Source organism: Pan troglodytes, chromosome 5 (genome assembly GCF_028858775.2).
Source record: "Pan troglodytes isolate AG18354 chromosome 5, NHGRI_mPanTro3-v2.0_pri, whole genome shotgun sequence".
Lineage (NCBI taxonomy): Eukaryota > Metazoa > Chordata > Mammalia > Primates > Hominidae > Pan > Pan troglodytes.
In genome coordinates, this window is record NC_072403.2 from 8737983 (window position 1) to 8755692 (window position 17710).

A 17710-nucleotide genomic window follows, 5' to 3' on the forward strand; every position below is an offset into this window, starting at 1 on the left:
TGTATTTGTCTGATTGCAAAAGTAATACATGATCATTGCACATAGGTACAGGAGCAGATGCAAAAAAAAAAAAAAAGCAGATAAAAGTAAAAATCAACCTTAATATTTAATATTTTTTCTCAGTGATAACCACTGTAAACATTTTAGTGTATGTCCTTTGGGAATTTTTTCCAATGAGTGTGTGTGTGTGTGTGTGTGTGTGTGTGTGTGACTACACCATCTGTTTATAGCTTGCTGTTTCTCACCCCCTCACATGATTTCTTACATGCAGAATTAGTCTCTTAGCGTGTGACTTTTCATGGTTGAGTTGGAGCCACCACCAGGGAGCTGCACCCTTCCTGTGCTGCACCCCACCAGCCGTGCCATCCACAGAGGGTAGGACACACGAGACACCTAGTAGCTGGATTTATTTATTATATTTTATTTTATTTTTGAGATGGAGTCTCACTCTGTCGCCCAGGCTAGAGTGCAGTGGTGCAATCTCGGCTCACTGCAACCTCTGCCTCCCGGATTCAAGCAGTTCTCCTGCCTCAGCCTCCCGAGTAGCTGGAATTACAGGCACCTGCCACCATGCCCAGCTCATTTTTGTATTTTTAGTAGAGACAGGGTTTCACCATGTTGGTCAGGCTGGTCTCGAACTCCTGACCTCAGGTGATCCACCCACCTCAGCCTCCCAAAGTGCTGGGATTACAGGCATGAGCCACCGTGCCCGGCCTAGAACTGGATTTAATCAGAGAAACAGAGAGCCTCACACCACTCTCCCCTCCTTCAGCATCCTGCCTCCAGGGTTCTTTCAGCTTGCTAGCCAACCACACTTGGTGAGGCGTGTGGGTCCAGGAGTGTGTCTGTTTGGGTTCAAATCCTATCTGAGCCACTTCACCCCATGACCTTGGTCAAGGTTATTTTCTTTTCCCTCATCTTTAAAATGGGTATCAAAATATTACTTAATCACAATGGAGATTACATGATTCAAATCTGGCATTGCTTAAAGTCATGTCCGGCACACAGTCCATACATGTTGGGTATTGCCATGACTCATTCTCCCCACCCCAGTTCAAGCATCGCTTTCCTCTCAAAGCCTGCGCTGAGCCCTCAGGCTCAGCTTCCCAGCCCAGCGCTGTGCAGCCCCAGGTGCTATTGCTTACCTGGGCTCTGAGCCATTGTGGTGTTCCAGGGCCTTGGGTGGTTATGGACCGGGCACTGCTCTCTCCCTCTGGGCTCTCCCTGGATGCCAGCCTGCATCTCTTTCATTTTCTTCGCTCAGGGGACAGGCTGAACTTGGGGACTGCGGAGGCCTGCAGTCTTCCAAGCACACTTGCTGCTTCATTTTGGCTGGCAGCAGTAATTGCAAACATGTATCCCCTGCCTGCCATATGCTGGGCACCATGCAAAATGTTTTCCATATGTGATCTCAGTTTCCAAAAAGACTATATAAGCCGGTGCTGTTAGTATGTCTATTTTACATGGAGAAAAGGCGCACACAACTTAAGATGGCAAAGTGACTTCCTGAGAGTCAGCTGGGATGGAAACCCCCAGAGCCGGACCTGCCCGGCCACCTTGCCAGTGGCTCCAGGTTCTTACATGCATCAGAATCACCTGGAGGACTCGCTAAAAATCCCAGAATTTCTAATTCAGTCCGTCTTCAATGGGGCCTAAGAATTTGTGTTTCCAACTATAAGTTCTCAGGTGGTGCTAACGGGGCTGGTCCACACGGACCACACTTTGAGAACCACTTCACCGTGCTATGTGACCTGCCATCAATAGCCTAGAAATAAGTTTTTGGTGGCAAACAGGCTCTTTTCAGACTCATCTCCTGCCTCCCTACCTGTAGCTGTCATTTATCTTTTCTTCCTTGCTCTAAACACATTCAGTGACTTATGAGACCTTAAGGAGGTCCTGAGTCTCCATGCCACCTGGGCTTGCCTCCTTTGTCCCCTTCCCCTGTCATTCCTTCTGACACCAGCTGCTGCTTCTCTCCAGGTGTTTGTCATCCACACTTGAAATTGCTGCATGGGTGGGGAACTGGCTGCTGTGTGGCTGTGTGGACAGGGCAAGGCCCCGGGGGCCTGGCTGAGGGCCGACAGTGAGCAGGCAGAAATCCAGAGGACAGGATGTCTCTTTCTGTCTCACAAAGGCACACATGGGCTAGCTGGGCTCTGAGGAAAGAGAGAGGCTTTTGAGCAAGTCCGTTTATGCTTCTTGCCTATTTTGCTTTAGCTTGTGGCTTCCGGTGAAAACACGCCTTCTTACTCATTTGGCTCCTTACTGAGGAATAAAATATACGAATTCCACTCCGTAGCCTGCAAATTCTCTACCTGTCTCATCGCCTCCTCACTGTTGCAGGTAGTTGAGACAAGTACAGTGGAACAGAAAGTCTGTTGGGCCAAGAATACACTTTCTGGTATGAGATTCCCCAAGTGTGGGGAATGGTGAATGTCAGAAGCTTGAGTAGCAAGTGCACACATGGGGCGGGTCTCTTGTCACTTGTACTGGTTGTGCTCTAGTCACAGCAGGCTCTGAGGAAGCCAGGGTCCATGTGGCCATCTGCTTGAGCAACCTGCAAAGTCCTGGGTGTGGTATTTCTTTACTCTGCATGAAGTTACTCAACTGCCATCTGTATGACTAGCCAACTTTGAAGCAGAAACTATCTGAATTAGAATTCCATATTTCTTCCATTCTCTAACTTTTTTGAAATTCTGCCCCCATGATCTATAAAAAAAATGTGAAGTCTTCACCTAACCATCCACTTCATTAAGTCTCTCCTTCCTCTGCTCACATCACACTGCATAGGTTCTGTCTTTTTGGCTGTGGGTTATAAGCCTTCTGAGGGCAAGCATAGTCATAGTCATGTTCATTCCACAATGTTTGGCTCCTAGTAGCTTTTCAGCAAGTAATTGCTTAACTGACTTTCCCCGCTACAGAAGACGATGCTTTTCAAGAATAGACAATTCCATGTCACAGATAGTGTAGGTGTGAACGTCCCCAGGCTCAGGGCAGTGGATTAGTCATGAGCCGAGATCATTTTTCATGCTCTGGTTTGCACAGTGGAATGACTGGAGTAGCTTAGGATGTGGTATGAATTTCCTACTAGTGCACTAAAAACAGGATTCACATCCCTTCTGCCTTATGACTGTTTATGCAATAACCTCATTGCAAATGTCGTGTTGCTGTACCTTCCCATGATGTTTTAATGAAGTAGAATTTTAAAATATAATTAACGTGCTTAAGGTCATAAATCATAAAACAGATTTGGACAACTTCTGGATCATAGTATTTCAGCCTCTCTAAGCCTCAGTTTCCTTATCTCTTAAAGGAGGATAGATTACAATAATCTCTACAAACTCATGCAGTTTAAAAATACATTGTTGTTGCTGAGGCGGGTGGATCGTGAGGTCAGGAGTTCGAGACCAACCTGACCAACATGGTGAAACCCTGTCTCTACTAAAAATACGAAAATTAGCCAGCCATGGTGGCGTGCACCTGTAATCCCAGCTACTCAGGAGGCTGAGGCAGGAGAATTGCTTGAACCCGGGAGGCGGAGCTTGCAGTGAGCCAAGATTGTGCCATTGCACCCCAGCCTGGGCGACAGAGTGAGACTCCATCTCAAAAAAGTAAATAAATAAATAAACAAAAAAACCAACAACAACAAAACATAGTTGTTATCTGTATCATAAGAACTACTTAAAGGAAAATCTCCATTTTGCTAATGAGTCATTAAATACATATTTTACATCCTTCCAACAAGCTTCCATGTTGAGAAAACTGGCTTTTGAGACAAGGCCATTGTTCAATCTCTGGTAAGTCACTTCACTCATTCAGGCCTCGATTTTCTCAGCTCGGAAGTGGGTATAACAATGACTTCTAGGTTCACTTTTATTTTTTGGCAGGGCCACTTTTACATTGGAAGTTTCTTATGAAAATCAAGTAAGATATGCAGATAAAAATATACTGTCAACTGTCAAGTGCTATTTAAATTAAGGCACGATTATTTTGACTGTTTACGTGGGAAAGCATTAAGAAATATTAGCAGTTTTCAGAAGCCAGATGCTATGGAAGTCAGAATTGTTTCATTAGCTCACATGATATTCAAATGGGTATGGAATGAACTCCAGTGGGAAAGTGATCAGTGTGCCCTGTGCCTTCCTCTCCCCTTGTCTCCTTTTCTCCCTCTTTGGAGAAACCTTGGCTCCTTCCTCCTTGGGAGAGAGCAGACCTGGATGGCCACAGATTTTGATGGACGTGCTGCCTTTTGTAAGCAGGAGTTGTCTTGGCCTCTTTGGTAGATTTAGAAGGGTCTGTTACTGCCTGTCTTCCCACTCCATCTGCCCATTCCAGTAACCAGAAACAGGCTTGATTGAGAAGCTAAATTTAGAGAACTTAGGATCATCAAAGAATACTGCTGAACCCGGTGATGTTGCGGAAATCGTGAAATAGCAGAGGAGAGGAGCCCTCAGGACAGTTCATACCAGAAACCTCTTTTCTAGTTTCCTCTGGCCTGTGGGTTGTCACCGTGACACAGAACTGGAAAGAGAACAGACGGGGTGTCACAACAGCGAGGCTTATGAAATCTTTGCAAAACTTTCCGAAGTCAGGCTTGAACTAGGAGTACGAGCTGCCCTCCAGGTGGGTGACACATCTACGACCCTGCAGGACTGCCAGCCCCACGCTTTCAGCCAGTGCTGCCCAGGGTGTGGTGCCCGGACCAGCAGCCAGCAACCTGAGCCCATGAGAAATGCAGAACGCGACGCCCAGGCTCGGCCAACTCAGCTGGAATTGCTAAGGAATCTGTGTGAACAAAAGCTCAAGAGATTTTTTTGTGCCTCCTTCATTTTAAGAAACAATATTGGCTGGGCGCGGTGGCTCACGCCTGTAATCCCAGCACTTTGGGAGGCCGAGGCGGGTGGATCACCAGGTCAGGAGATCGAGACCATCCTGGGTAATATGGTGAAACCCCATCTCTCCTAAAAATACAAAAAAATTAGTCGGGCGTGGTGGCAGGTGCCTGTAGTCCCAGCTACTCGGGAGGCTGAGGCAGGAGAATGGTGTGAACCCAGGAGGCAGAGCTTGCAGTGAGCCAAGACTGCACCACTGCACTCCAGCCTGGGCGACAGAGCAAGACTCCGTCTAAAAAAAAAAAAAAAACGAAACAATATTGTAAGTTATGCTCAAAGACTTTTGTGTCAGAATGTCAGGGAAATGGATCACATGGTTCAGTAACTGTCAGATGATTTCAAAACAGCACATCACCTTCCCCAGGCTCTTCTCTTTCTCCTCAAGTGCCTCACTGGGACTGTCCTTCTCTTTTATCTGGAAGCAGAGGCCTTACAAGGGCTGGCTGATCATCCCACAGTTCCAGCGTTTGCAAGGCAGCACTGGGCATTTTGAAGGGCAGGAAGGAGGAGGGGGTGGGCTGCTCTTGCACCTCCCCTGTGCCCACCTCCAGTCACCAGCCCAAAAGCTGCTCTCTAGAGAACAAGTCCAGTCCTCTCTCATCTCCCTGCTGTTCCTCAATTTCAAGTCTCTTTCATAACGAAATGTCCAAAGCTCTCGAAGCCTGGATGTCTCTCCACTGAGAAGACTCTTACTCAATTCAGATGTCTATGAGGAAATCCCATCACACCTTTTGCTCTGGGCCCACCCATTCCTTCTGGATTTAGGGCCCTGGCGTAGGGAAGAGCTGCGTGGGACAGCCACACATGGTAGAGCCCGCAAGGGCAGCTCCAGGGTTGTGCTCTGTCTGCAGGACCAAGGACACAAGGGAAGCCCCTTGGGGCAGCAAGTGGTCTTGGTGAATTGAGAAACTGAGGCCTCAGCACAGAAGGAAGGAAATGAGAGGAAGCTGGCCAGGTGTGACTCTGGGCTCAGTGGCCTGGAGGCTCAGCACCAGATCCATTCCTGCAGCTTCCCAGGCCTTCGCTAGCTCCTTCCAGCCAGGAGTTTGAATGCTGGGTGGACCAAGACACCTGAAGTTTCCTACAGTGGCAAGGGTGGGAGAGAACGGGGTGGCCCTCAGTGATGTAGTCCCTGGAAACTTAGGCAAGAACTGAGAATGAATGTGTCCTCGGCAGTACTGTGCAGCTGTTCTTCCCTCCCTGCTCCCCTCCCAGAACATGTGACAGGTGAAGTTCACAAGCAGCACATTCTTCACAGTTCCCAGTTCCCTGAAATCCCTTGAGACAGCCAACAGCAAGCAAGGTGGGGAGGGACGAAGTCCCAGAAATGACTTCACAAGAATGTACACAAACAACGAAGCCCCAATTTGAATCTCACGGGTTCAGCCCTGGCCTGAACCCAAGGCAGATCTCCTACTCCTCCTCCTCTTCCTCCATGCTGCCCTGGGCAGGCTGTGAGAGGAGATGGGGAGAGAGCTGCTGTCACTTTAAAATCAGCCTCTGCTGTGACTTCAAGCTAATCCATCAAACTAACTTCAAATGAATTCCTCCTCTCCATTCAAATATGTTTAAGCTCACAGTTTCTTTTTCTTTTTCTTTTTTTGCATCAAGAAGATACTTTTAAATAAATAGTTGCTAAAATACTTGTGAGGTAGTGATAACTTTGAAATAAATACTATTTTAAACAAAATTCACAGAAAGCCCCCTATTGATTGGAATCATTGCGTGCAGTGAGTTGCAATATATTAAATAGATAGCTCCTGCTGCATGCCCGGTGATGTGGCCCCTCTCCTGGGCCGTGGATGGAGACACATTTGCAGAGATCTGCTTGCTTGGCTACCGCGGGCATGGAGGATTCGCGTACGCATGACAGCAACCCCTTTCTCCGGGGACATTTACTCTTCCTCCAAGTGTGTGATGTGAGGGGAGCTGTGGACTCCTCAAGGCCCAGGCTGCCCCGCCCAGCACAGGGAGGAACACTCCCTCCAGGTGGCCTCCTCTCGTGCCCCTTCCTCAGGCCCCAGTCACTCCGTCCAAGGACAGGCTCCTGGTCTAAGTTCTTCCCTGGGAACACAGGAGCAAGCCCTGACTCTTTGGTCATGACGCTCAGAGATGTGAACGTGTGTTTCCTGCTGCGTGAAGAAGCCAGTGTGAGGAAACACGGCTGGGAAGAACCCAGCCGAGAGGAGGAGACAGCCAGGGCCCATGCCAGGCCTAGTGACAGGTGTTTCTGACACCCACCACACCCCTGCCATTTCTGTGGTAGCTTGAAACTTCCAAAAATCCCTTCTTTTGTTTCCTCTTAATCCAGTTTAAATTGGGTTTCAATAACTGGCAACCAAGAGGAGTTATGACCAATGAACAGCAGGGCTAGTGTGGGGGCGGAGCCGGGCCAGGTGGGTTCCAGCCATGCAGAGGCCCATGAGGCCACGGGTTCAGTAGCTGTCGGGGTGGGTGGAGCGCAGCCCCAGAAACCTCATACCCATTGGGGTACCTTGGTTTATTGGGAACTTGGGCATTTGGATTTTCTTTTTTTTTTTTTTTTTTCTTTTTTTTGAGATGGAGTCTCACTCTGTCGCCCAGGCTGGAGTGCAGTGGCATGATCTCAGCTCACTGCAACCTCTGCCTCCTGGGTTAAAGCAATTCTCCTGCCTCAGCTTCCCAAGTAGCTGGGATTACAGGCACACACCACCACGGCCAGCTAATTCTTGTATTTTTAGTAGAGAGGGTGTTTCACCATGTTGGCCAGGCTGGTCTCAAACTCCTGACCTTAGGTGATCCGCCCTCCTCAGCCTCCCAAAATAATGCGATTACAGGTGTAAGCCATTGTGGCCAGCCTGGATTTTCTATTGAAAAAGGAAACTCAAAATGTATTTTGAAATGGAGGTAAGCAGAGTGTCTTTGTCTTCAAGAACTATAAAAGTCTGGTGGGAACGTCCTTTTACTCTAGTTTTTGTTTGTTTGTTTGTTTGTTTGCTTTAATTTCAATCAGAAGCAGCCAGGCTTGGCAGCTGCTCCTCCCTTACCTCTGTCCCTCTCCATCAGGCCCCATCCCCTGATACCACATCCCTCACTAAGGGGCAGAGGCTGTGGAGAGAGCATGGCTTTGCACTTAAGCCTGGTTTCCAGTCCTGGCTCATTGCAGCCACACCCTGAACCTCCATCCTTCATTCGTAAAACTGAGCAAATGACACCTACATGTAGGACCAGAGAGTTCAAAAATGAATACAAAATGCATGGCACATAGAAGGTGTTTTGCTACAGATCTTGAAAGTCTCCTATATAATAACACTTTCTAGTCAAAGTAAATATTTTTCTTTCTGATCCTGAGTATTTTTAGAAGTGGCCAGGATCATACTCCTGTGCTGGGGCCTGGACAGATGTGGTTTTTCTGTCCACCTGCAAAGTCAGGAGTGTCAAACACTCGTTCTGGGGCATTCGCTTCTGGAGGTCCTTTTTCCTGTGTTGTTAAAACATACATAAGTAAATGGAGCTGGGTGACGGTCTGCGTTCGAGCCCTAAGATTAGACCACTTGCAGATAATCAACACCATGTCATATAGCATCACAGGACTGGAAAGGAACTTCTGAGTCACTTAATCCAATTTCCACAGTAACCACATGTCACCCACTGACAATGTGACCGAAACACCATGGTGGGAACAGGAAAGATCAAAAGCAAAGATCGTTTGGCAGATAATGTGTCCGATCATAACTTTTTCCATTAGTATAGCTAGTAAACACCAACCCCTAATCTAATCAGCTCGATAATACCTCTGCCTGCAAATAAAAAATGGCACATTATTTTTAGCACAGTGACCATAGGTTACAGATATGGAGAATTTAACTGGAAACCTGACTGCCTTCGCTAAGTACGTGAGTAACAGACCAAGGTAGCTCCTCCGCTGACCCTATGCCTTCCCGTGATATTCCATTTAGTTCCCTCGGAGTTTCTGTGGATGGTCCAGGCTCACTGGAGAAAGGTCTAGAAGGGGTTTGTGAAGCAGTGTCACTGGGCACTGTTTATGAACGTGTCTGAGCCTGGTGAGATAGAACACAGTCAAATTCAACAAGCACCATGAAGTGGATTTCTTACTCACAGATGAACGGCAAGGGACTGCAGAAGCCATGGCTCCATTGCAAGCCGGTCCCCAAGGCTCAGGAAAGCTGCCCGGGGCGGGTGGAGTCTCATCTGTGTGTACCCCACTTGCACCACAGTTGAGGGACCCCCAGAAAGCAGCCTGCCCTGGTTTATACCCTGGGGTCGCAGGACACACTGGGCTGCAGTGTTGAAGGATGTCCTGTTTCTAGGGGAGACTGGGACAGAGCCCAGGCAGGCCCAGTCAGTCCCTCCCTATCTCGGGATGCAGCATTCCAGCATATTCTATGATTATTCTTGACAGCTATGAGTGAGAAGTGGGGCAGAACTGGGTTAGTCCACGGTCACCTGGAGAGCTGTCCTGCAGTCCACCTCCCAACCCAGGTAGCCCCTTCCACAAAGCCAGTCCATTGCCTCTGCCCTCCGACCTCTCCAGATCTGGAGACGGAGGTGTGTCTGGTCAGATCGATGTAACACCTTGACGGACACAGGCTCAGTGCAATGTCATTGAGCCATAGCCAGGTTACACTTCACCAGGGGACCACAACTGCAGCAGGATGGCCAGGCCTGCTGGGAGAAGCAGTCTTGCCCAGGATCCCAGCAATCCAGGTAACGAAGTTGGAGAAGAATCCTTAGGTGGCCCCACTGTGACCCAGTGGGTCTGCCTCCAGATCTCCTCTCCTTGTGTCTCTGCAATCCCTGACATGCACACTCTTCTTGGTCAGGGAAGACAGTCTTGAGCAATCCTGTCATCTGAAGCAGGCTTCCAGAAGGAGCCAAGGGCTGGCGGCTGGCTGCCCAGGCAGAGGCGGTGGAGGCAGTGATACCTGCCATGCTCAGGGACAGGTTTCTTATGTTTTTCATGAGCACTGACTCCTACGATGGTACCAGAGATCCCTTAGGGGACATAAACCCGGTCTGTTACTCCTCCTGGCAGGTCCCTAGCAAGTCTGGTGTAAAGCCCCAGATTGTTGGCCCAATGGTATGGCCCATTCCCAGGGGTGATAGCCAGGTTGCTCCCAGCACACCCAGTGTACAGGATCCCACCATCTGCCAGCTTTGCTGGCATGACATTGCCCATCCCAGGGCTGCCCACAGAGAAAGGTGTAGCCCTTCCCCCACGTTACTGCTCAGTGCCTACGGGGGTGTGGTGGAGGCACTGGCACTCACCAGCCAAGCCTCATGGACGCAGAGTTGCGGAGCTCAGTCTCCCCTGCACAGAGGGCTGCTGCTAATCCAATTCTTATTTTCTTTATTGCACGGGGGCACCTCCTGTCCATGGAAACAAAGGAGTGTGGTGTGTCAAAGGACCAGCCCATGGAGAGGCTTATTAGTTGTGTTCATGCCATTTTGCTGCAGAATCGGTTAAGTTAAAACATGGCACCTCCAGCTCCCTCCCATGCCTGGGTGCCAGAGCCTCCCTCGGTCAGCCAGGGCTCAGGCCCTGTTGGGTGCCTGGTGGTGTCAGGCACACAGATGTCATTCACCGCTGATGGGATGAGAGGGTTGCTCTGGTCAGGGACAGAACGAGGTCCAGAAGGGCAGATCTAGCAGTTTGCCAGGTTGCCTGGGAGGGCTGCAGCTCAGAGAGCCTGACAAAGGCATTGGGCTCCTGGGCGTCTGCTCCCACGTCTTTGTGGAAAAGCAGACACATTACTGCTCCTCCCCCACTCGCAGTTCCAGGTGTTCCCCACCTGTGGACAAGGCTGGGCTGAGTTGCTGCAGTGACCAAGTCTGTCCGCCCCAGCCCAGGCCACTACCTCTGTGGCGCCCATGGCCCCTGTTGCATGACTCAGACCTTCAGGCCTCAGTCATCTAGTCCAGGAAAGGGTGTCACGTCCTGTACAAACAACATGTCCGATAATGTTGCCCACTCTAGTGGAAAATCAGATGTTCCCCCTGCCACTAGAGAGACCTTAGCACCTTGGTATTCCTTGGTCCCATCCCCACTCCTGTGGGACCCCATAGAGGGGAGACCCCCAGGGGAAGTATTGAGTCCAGGTTCAAATTGGCCCTGTCTGGGGTACTATGGCAGCCTGAACCACAAACCACCTTCAGGACATGCACTCTAAAGGGAGAAGGGTAAAAGAATGGTTGGGAATGCTGAGATTGGGATTTCACAGGTGCAGCCTAATCAGGTGGCTGCCTGCTGCCCCCCATCACCGTCACCCTTACAAGCCCAGTGTCTCTCAATGTACCCTGCAGTGTCACGCTTCCCTCTAGCGCCGCTGGGTTAGGGTCTCCCCGACCGAGCTGGTCTCGGCACTTCCCTTGTGCGGGAGTACAGAGTTTAGGGTGCATAATGCCCTAGTCAGATGGTGTCACCCCGCTAGCAGGCCATCTTGATGTCCTGTCTTCGGTTTCGTTGTGGGCAATGGTTCCATCATTCAGCAGCCCCGCTGGCCTGCAGGTGACAGCGTGCGTGGAAAGTCTATCCTATTTCGTGAGTACGCACCCACTGTTATACTGCTAAGGCAGTGAAGGATGTTCCTTGGGCAGAGTGAGGTTCCGGGATATCCAAAAACATGACAGAAGCTCCTCTCAAGGGCGGCCATGGTAGTGTCAACATCCACTTGAGTGACATCTCTGTGTCCCTTCCAGGCAGCAAGCTATTGTCATAGTCCTTTAACAGGAAACCCTTTAATAGTCCAGCCACTCAGTAGCCATTCTCCTGAACAGTCATGTAGGCTGTTAGCCACAGTCCATGAATCAGTGAATATCTAACAAGATATGGTGGTGGCCTGCATGGCCATCACCCCGACTGTGGTCCAGCCCGTTGGACAGAACATCCATGTGCAGTCTCGATCGAAAGACAGCCATTCACTGGCTGGACAGTGACCCTGTGGACCCTGTGGACCCTGTCTGCTCGTTGTTTTGCAGAGCTGTCAGTAAACCATGCCATATCATAGGCAGTCCAGTCTCTGAATCTGAATCTTGGGTCCCAGGTAGCCCCAGGAGGAGCTGAAGCACCCCTGTCAGCTCACGTAGTACCTTCTGTCAAGCTAGCCATTATTCATGAAGCCCACCGGCCCCTTGGGTCCTGGCTGGATCCAATCTTAAAGGTACTATTTTCACTTAACAGTTGAGCTCTGATGAGCCTGTTTGATTTTATTGGTGGAATTTGTAAGCATTCAAGTTGGGCAGTTCAGGTTGCAACATCACATGTGGATCTCCAGTTTCCTGCACTGCCCAGTAGCAATCAAGCAGTTGCCATTCAATAGATGTACATCTGGGGGCTGCTTTAGGAATTACGTGTCCAAAACCTGAGGCCGGTGCACCCCAGTGGCAGTTTCCTGTTGCAAGAGGCTCCAATTGGCACGTGTGGAGATGGCAGACACCTATAATTCCATTGGGCTAGCAGACTCTAAAAGTTTTAAAGGCTGTGCCCGAGACAAAAGTTGTTAAGTGACTTCCAAGTCCTGCTATTATAAAGGGCCCTGTTCAAAGTTGGCAGCTTTGCCCGTCACCTTGACTAAGGGGGGCAAAAGAACACAAGGTGGGTATATGCTGTCTCCAGCACTCAAAGAGACCTGCCTGCTATGGAACCTCCACTTGATTAGTGGATGCTGCCAGGCCAACAGTTTTTGCTTGATGGCATCTGGGATATTTCTTTGGCTTCCTGCCCAAGTGGCCTTGGCGTTCAGCCTGCAACAGTCTGTTGTTGGTCTCCATCCCCTGAAGGTCTTTTTGACCAGCCAAAGTCAACCGTCACATTGCGACAGAATGGTTTGTAACATTTTTATCAGAATTAACGCAAAGTCCTGTTCTCCACTTTGCATTCAGTACTGCTTTTGTTGAACACCCCACTGGGGCTTGGGGAGCTTAGGTGGTCGGCAGGAGTGGATCTGCGCCGCTGTTGCTGTAAGGGCATGCCATCTAGGTGGTGTGACGTTCTGTGCCACAGCAGCCCAAGTGTCGATGCCTATAATGCAGAGGTCCTCAACCATTTTGGCACCAGGGACTGGTTTTGTGGAAGACAGTTTTTCCAAGACAGTGGAGTGGATGGTTTCAAGATGATTCAAGCCCATTATATTTACCATTACCTTCTCGTAAGGTGCACGCAACCTAAGTCCTTCGCATGCACAGTCCACAGTGGGGCTCGTGCTCCTGTGAGAATCTAATGCCGCTGCTGTTCTGACAGGAGGCGGAGCTCAGGTGGTGATACTCCCTCGTCCATGCTCTCCTCCTGCTGTGCGACCTGGTTCCTAACAGGCCACAGATCAGTACCAGTCTGTGGCCCAGGGGGTTGGGACCCCTGTTACAGTGCAGAGGTGGGAACCGTGGTCACTGTGCCCAAAATGGCCCAAAGGGCCCCACCCACAGCAAATAGGCACTGTCAGTCGCCATGTCTGTCCTCAAACCTGCCGATGGCATCAGTTTAATTTTTCTCTTCTTTGACAGGAGCATGGTGGGGGCCTGGAGACCTTGTCCCCACCCTTAATTGCACCATTTCTTCTGTCCTGTCTCATCAGCTATCCCAGAGAGCCACGACATGGCCTCCCCTGCACTTTGCCCACATCTATCCCTTAGATCCAAATTCTCCTTTTCTGTGCAGACCCACATTGCGCATACGGGTTCCCTCTCGGGTACCCCGGGGTCCACCTGCGTACCCACTCCTGAACTCTCCAGCCCCGGGAATGAGGGATCACATGAGTGCCCAGCAACCAGGGGGTTGTGTGCCATGCTCTCATTTCCATATTCTTTTCTCCCCATGTCAGTCCCTACAGCCAGCTCTCTCTCATCTGTGTGTGTGTGTGTGTGTGTGTGTGTGTGTAGGGAGGGTGACCTCTGTTCCACTTATCACCCTTCCTTCTCTATAAAACTTCCAGCTTCATGTCCAGCCCCCTGCACCCCCAGGCTGATGTCTCTGCCTGGGCTGGGTACTGAGGGGTACCACCCTCCCACTTTGCCAAGAAGCCATGGTCCTGTCAGACCAGACCCTGCTCACTGGGCCAGTTTTGTGAAGTAGGTTCACAGGGAACTGGTTAACGACTTGTCTGAGTCTGGTGAGACAGAACACGCCATCCCCACCCCACCCCAAATCTAGTTACATGAAGTGGGATTCTTGCTTGTAGATAGGTGGCAAGAGAAAACAGAAGCCCAGAGTCCATTGTGAGCCAGTCCCCCTGAAACCACCTTTGCAACAATTATAACAGTGAGAAAATCGTGGCAGTGAAAGAAATCTGGTTTCGCCAACTCCTTTCTTGCCTTTAGCCTTCAAACTGCCCTTAACTATTCCTGGGCTTGGGCCAAGCTAACTTTGGGAGATATTTAGCTTATAGTTTAAATGATAATAGTCCTTCTCCAAACAAAATTGCTTTTGTAAAACTAATGAAAGGCCACCAAGCTGGGAGGATGAGAGGAGCCCAAATTCTGCTAAGGTGTAGACATAAATTATTACCAGACATTATTGCGGAGTTCACAAGGTGTGTAACTTCCCCAATGACTCCTGAAGATAACATCACTATTGTAGAACCTAAGATTGGCCTTTTAAGATGTCTTTTCAGGTTTTTTGCATGTCTGACACTGATGGCCCCACCTGGACCCACCAACCCCTCCTGTGGCTCCAACCAGAAGTGACTCAGCGCCAGGAGAACCATTTCCCACAGCCCAGTGATGGCAGCCTTGACCAATCAGCAGGAAACACCCAGCCTAGCCACCACTCCTCTCTTACCCCAAACAATCTTTGAAAAACCCTAACTTCCCGACTTTCAGGGAGGTTGATTTGGGGAATAATAAAACCTTGACCTCCCATTCAGCCAGCTCTACATGTGCAAAACTCTTTCTCTGTTTCAACTTCCTTGCCTTAATAAATCAACTCTGTCTGGACAGCAGGCAAGAGGAACCCACTGGGCACTTAAACTCCAAGGCTCAGGAAGGCTACCCAGAGTAGAAGTCTGGAAAGAGTAGAACAGAGGGTCTTTGGCCTATGTGGAGATTAAATGAACCTGTACATATAAATACCAATGCAGAAACTCACTTCCTTGTTCCTCACTTGCTTCCCAGAACATTGGCAGCCAGATCTTTAATATCTAGGCAGGAAATTGGGAGTCTCCCCTGGGATTCTAATCAGTGAAAGAGGAAAAACCTAGAGACCCTGAGAATGGCCCATCCTAGAATAAGCTGCAAGCTGACGATGACCGCCTAGGTGCACAGAGCTTGTAATCAGTTGTCTAGTCCCCCACTCTTAGCCCCAGGAAAACCAATTGTCAGACGCCCAAGAAAAATGATATTTCAGAATACCGAGCGTAAAGAGAATGTGTTTCAAATTTCCAAAGAAAAAGACAGGTCACATACAAAGGATCGGGGACTTGCAAATGTCAACACTGGAAAAATAGAAGGCAATGGAGTATTGCCTTCAAAACCCAAAAGGACAATGATTTCCCAAGTAGAATTCTAGCCACAACTATCGAGCAGATCTGATGGCAGCACAAAACAGGTGCAGACATGTAAGTTCTCAACAACAACAAAAGTAATTGCCCATATCATTTTCCAGGAAGCAGCCAGAGGGTAGCTTCCCCCAAAGAAGAGAATGAGCCAAGATAAAGGAAGACATGGAATATAGAATATTAAGAAGTCCAACCTAGAAGGAAATGGAAATCTCTAGGATGATGTAAATCTTCAGCTGAAGAACAACAAAAAATTCTGCAATGACAAATAAGTGTAGGGCACAGCGGGCACCCCAGCCAGAACAGGCCGTGGGACTCTGAGGCAGCACGCCGCTATCGATGTCACTGCCCCCTCAGCCTCGTGCCACCTCCTCCCTGGGATGAAACAATGGGAGGATGTGCTCCAGCAACCAAGGAGATAAAGTCAAAAAATAGGAAGATGTGAGATCCAGGAAACAGAGAATCCAAGCAGGAAAAAGGCAGAAGGAATTCCATGAGTTAAAGTAAAAAGATTTGTTCATCGTATCTAAATACAGCTGGGGGGAAATCAAAAGATAACAAGTGGCCAGATGTGATGAAAAGGAAACATTCCCACGGTTGACGGGAATGTAAACTGGCACAGCCACTATGGAAGACAGTATGGAGGCTCTGCAAATATGAAACTAAAAATGGAACTGCCTTATGAGAGGCCGGGCACAGTGGCCCATGCCTGTAATCCCAGCACTTTGGGGGGCTGAGGCAGAAGGGATTGCTTGAGGCCAGGAGTTCAAGACCAGCCTGGGCAACATAGTGAGACTCTATCTCTACAAAAAGTAAAAATATTAGCTGGACATGGTGGCACATACCTGTAGTTCCAGCTACTCAGGATGCTGAGGCAAGAGGATTGCTTGAGCCTGAGAGGTCGAGGCTGCAGTGAACTATGATTGCACCACGGCACTCCAACCTGAGTGACAGGTCGTCTCTTAAAATAAAAAAGAAAAGAAAAGAAATAAATTCCATGTAATCCAGCAATCCTTCTTCTGTGTATATATGCAAAGGATGTAAAAGATCTCTGCAGCCCCATGTTTATTGCTGCATTACTCACAATAGCCAAGATAATGAAACAATCTAAGGATCCAGTGATGGACGAATGGATTAAAAATGTGGTATATATAAAATAAGACGTGATTTATCCCTGAAAAAAAGAAAAGAAAATCCTGCATTTGCGACAACATGGATAAGCCTGGAGGACATAATATTAAGTGAAATAAACCAGACACAGAAAGACAAATACTGCATGATCTCACTTATATGTGGAACCTAAAGAAGTCCTGGAAACAGCAGGTGGAATGGGGATGGACAAGGGCTGGGAAGCAGGGAAAGGAATGGTGAGACATTGGTCAAGGGGTACAAACTTGCAGTAGTAAGATGAATATGTTCTGGGAATCTAAGTACAGCATGGTGACTACACTTAATAATATACTGTACACTTGAAATTCCACACACACATAACTATGTGAAGTGATGAATATATTAGCTTGATTGAGGAATACAAGGCATACATATGTTATTTACTTTATGTATATACATATTTTATTTTATTTGACAATCATACTTCAATAAAGCTGGGTTGGGGGGATGTAAAGGGAAGTCCCAGGATGCGACCTATGCAATCATTCCAGACAGAGGAGCAAAGAGGTTTGCAGGAGGGGATATCTCCACAAACAAAGTGGACCCAGCTGATTAACTGAGGTTATTGACCTTGCTGAGAATAGCACTGAGAGGCTATTGAAAAGCATGGGGGAAAATTACAGGCGCAAAGAAACGGAGCAATGAAAAACACGGCAACTATTAACCTCAGGAAAAACGTTAAAGCAAGAAGGGACCAATCAGAGTTTACCATGCTGCTCAGTTGTGAATAACCCTTGTGTGATTATAAAAATGTTAATACCAAATATTATTTAATCCAAAATTATAGCCAAAGAAGATGGTGATAGGAAGCAAAGGGAATAGTGGAAGCCGAGAGCTAAATCCTCACCCATCCTAAGTGAAAATCAAATCTCTACCGACTTCGTTCTGTTCAACTTCCATTGACCAGCACAACCTCCCCTTCAAGGCTGATTCCCCATATAAGTCCCTCTATTCAGGACTCTGTATGCACCCAGGACTATGGGAGGACAGGCTGTCCAAGGCAATGGACTAGTCTGAGGACAACTTGGCCCAAGTTATCTCTGCTCTCTGGTTCCTCCACCCATTTTTACTGCACCGAGGACCTCACTCACCTGACTCCTTTCTCGCCTTCCTCAGTTGTGCCAGTTCCTCCCCCACCACTCACAGTATCTCGTCTTGCAG